General features: G+C 39.5%; 1 protein-coding gene across 1 annotated transcript in view; it reads left to right on the top strand.

Annotated features, from left to right (window-relative positions):
- The window catches only part of Slit2 (slit guidance ligand 2), a 390230-nt gene that overhangs the window by 204604 nt on the left and 182309 nt on the right, over positions 1-3317 (top strand). The window lies entirely within an intron of this gene.

Genomic DNA, 3317 nt, shown 5'->3' with positions numbered 1-3317 from the left:
ATTCATACAATGGAGTTCCACACTTAAAATATGCTAGTAATTAAATAACAAGGTTCAGTATTTTCTATGTTTCCTAGTTCACACGTAAGGCCATAATTATCAGCTAAATTTCTTTAAGTACTTAGAATTAACACCCAAAGTACAGAAATCCTATTTGCTTCTGCAGAATTCTGAAGTCTAAATGAGTGTATTTGAAAGTTATTAAGAAACAATTTCAGCCGGGGAGATGGCTCAGTGGAATAAGCGCTTCCCTGGCAAGTACAAGGGCCTGAGTTCAATTCTCGGTTCTGCCAGAAAAAAGAAGAAAGAAAAGAAAAGAAACAATTTCAGTGTTTAAACTCTATCTAGGAATTTGTGCAGTTGGAGGAATACTCTAGAGGCATAATTTATGTTTGGATTCCGCCAGATACCCCCTCGTTGTCAGAGATTGGCATTTTCGTTATCCTTCATCTTCCTCCTCTATAGAGGAGGAAGTGACTATTTCTCAGTGACTATTTCCGTGTTTATAACTACTTACTTGCCCCGATTCTGCAGTAACAGGGGATGTAACTTTAGTAATACTAGATTTGCAGATTCAGGAAACATCTACGAATTTCCCTTGTTCACATCCTTGTGTTTCCTAAATACTTCAGTAGATAGGTGAAGCCTAACTTATCTCATGAAAACCCTTGTCTTTTCCTTCAGGGTTTGTATAGTGTGCAACTAAAGTTGAACTTTCTGAGCCCTTTAAGCATGTCTGAAGCTCACTGTAAATGTTCAAGGAAGTTTTTATATGGCTCTAACACTTTGTGGGTTATTCTGGGCATTCAGAGTTTGCTGATTTGAGCAGCATTGTGTCTTCACTAAGTGACTGCTTTTTATACAGACCAATCCTTGACTCTGGCTACAAAACTGTGACAAAATTTTATGCTTTGTTCTTTTTTTTGATTATCGTTTTAGGGTATTTCTTAATGGTAATTATTAAATATGTGTTAGGTTTATTTCTCAGTTTTCGACAAGTGTTTTTCTTTTGTTATTTGTTTTTCATAAATGAAATACTCTCAGAAAAAGGCCTCTAGATATATGTGGTGTGTATCTACAGAAGACAACAAAGAGCCCATTTATAGAAAGTATATATTGATTAAATTCAATTATAATATGTCAGAAATTATGCTGAAAGATTTCTTTTTAGGATCCAGTGAGATATAGAGCTGGGGAGATGGCTCAGTAGAATAAGCGCTTGTCTGGCAAGCGCTAGGGCCGGAGCTCAATTCCTGGTTCCGCAAAAAAAAAAAAAAAAAAATCCCGTGAGATAGCTCAGCAGACTAAAGTGCCTGCTCAGGCAAGATTAGGCAAGCACAGGGACCACAGTTCCATCTCTGGTGCCATATTCCATGCCAGCCCCACCCCCAGGGCAGGCTGAGTTGGCCAGAGGCAGAGGTTAGTGTGCCTGTAATCCCAGCTCTGGGGAGGCTGAAAGTGGGATGATCACTGTGAGTTTGAGCTGTGTAGTGAGACTTTGTAACAACCAAATACATAAAAAAAAAGATTATTTTTAAAATTTTTGTATGCCTGAATCAGTTTATGAAAAAAAAAAGTTACCTACCATTAGCAAATAGAAATTCTTTTGAGGAAGGTAAATGTAAGTCCCTTCAAAAGGTTTTAGACACTTGCAATAATCAGAAAATAGCAGAAATTTTGTGAGTGTGCTTTACAAAGGCAGGCAGCTCTTTAACCGAATGGCTGAAGAGAACTCAAGCTGGCATTATTTCCAGCTCCACCGAGCCACTGCGTTCTGCAGGGAGACTCCACACCTTGCGGAGGTCCCTTCCTGTGCCTCCCTCTGACCCTTATCCTTGTCCTTTGCTTGACAATTATTCTTCCTGAACTTTTACCTTTTCAGACCCCTCAGCTTAGGCTTCATGGCCACCATAAGTGCTTCCCTGGAAACCTAAGACTTTCTCGGCCCAGGAGTGTGTGGGTGAGACTGTAGCCTTCTCAAGGAGGGATGCTCAGGCTGCCTTCATTGTCACACCCAAGAGCCCCACGCAGACCTAACCCAAGCCAGCTAACTGTAGCCTAAGACCTACTGGATGGAAAAGGCCTGAGTCTGCAGCGCAGAGCCGGTAGGGAAGCCAGGGCCAGCCAAGGCCTGCTGGCACATGGGCACCAGTTAACTAAAACCTTCACTGTGCAGGAGGCAGAACAAGGGGAAGATTTATGGAATCTCTATAAAGACAGAGTAGAAACTAGAGCAAAAAATGAATGTGGAGTCTTGAAATTTGGATTCTTTAGGAAATAGGGAGTTTAATAGAAGGGAAATGGTAGAAGAAAAATATTTCTGCAAGTAATCATATTTCACTTGATTTGTCAGTGAATTACCCAATCAGAGATGACCTGGAAAGATTCTCTGTGTAATATAGTATTAATGGGAGAGACTCAAAAATTTGACAACAAGGGTCATTTGTATGTGGATGATAACTAAAATTGTAAAGAGAAGACAAATAGAATAGCTTCAGATTTCAGAGATTTTTTGGAGAGGAAGAGATATATAGAGAGAGCCTTAAAACATAACTTAAGAAGGAAAAGTTGGAATCAAGAAAACAAGAAATGATACTTGACTGAAAAAGGCATGGGGTACAATAAAAAGATTCATTGGTGTTTAATAGTGATGATAACAAATCCGATGATAAAGAATGTGTAGTATCAGTCAGGTTCATAGCATTTCATTTAAACTTTAGAATAATCATCTGTTGTCTTTGTCAGAAAAGCCAACAGTGACAGAAAGGCAGAGAACTCCTGTATGCAGCATCCCTGTGGGCATGAATCATGGTGCTATGAATTGAGCCCAGATAAGCGACCTCCAGAGTCTCAGCCTTGACTCCCCCGCTCCAGATTTGGGCTTTAGGCAAATACTGTGTAACATCGTGAGATAGCTGTCCTGAGCTTAAGAAATGTGTTGATTCCTCTCAATTGATCCTCAAAAACTGTGCAAGACCAACAGGACGGGTGTTGTCATCCTCAACTGAAAGTGAAGATGCGTGCTTGAAAGAAACAGATCTTTCCCTGTGCATCCATTACCTATAAACGAGAGCAATCGGACTGGAACTAGTAGTTTTACATCTGGTGAAGTCTCAGTGTTCACTAAACCAGAGTTCTTCCACAGACTACTTCTTGAAAGAGTGAAATGTCAGTAATTTTATTATTAAACACTTAAGTGAGTGTGTCTGACCTACCTGCATACATAAGCCCATTCTTATTTAAAAGTCATCAGAAATAAGGTATTCTTAACTTCTGGGTACAGATATCAAAAAATAAAAAAGACATTTCTTTTTTTT

The sequence above is a fragment of the Octodon degus genome, unplaced genomic scaffold, assembly GCF_000260255.1.
Source record: "Octodon degus isolate 3935 unplaced genomic scaffold, OctDeg1.0 scaffold00006, whole genome shotgun sequence".
In the NCBI taxonomy this organism is placed as follows: domain Eukaryota; kingdom Metazoa; phylum Chordata; class Mammalia; order Rodentia; family Octodontidae; genus Octodon; species Octodon degus.
The sequence above is the reverse complement of the archived record's forward strand: the minus strand, read 5'-3'. Positions and strand labels throughout refer to the sequence as shown.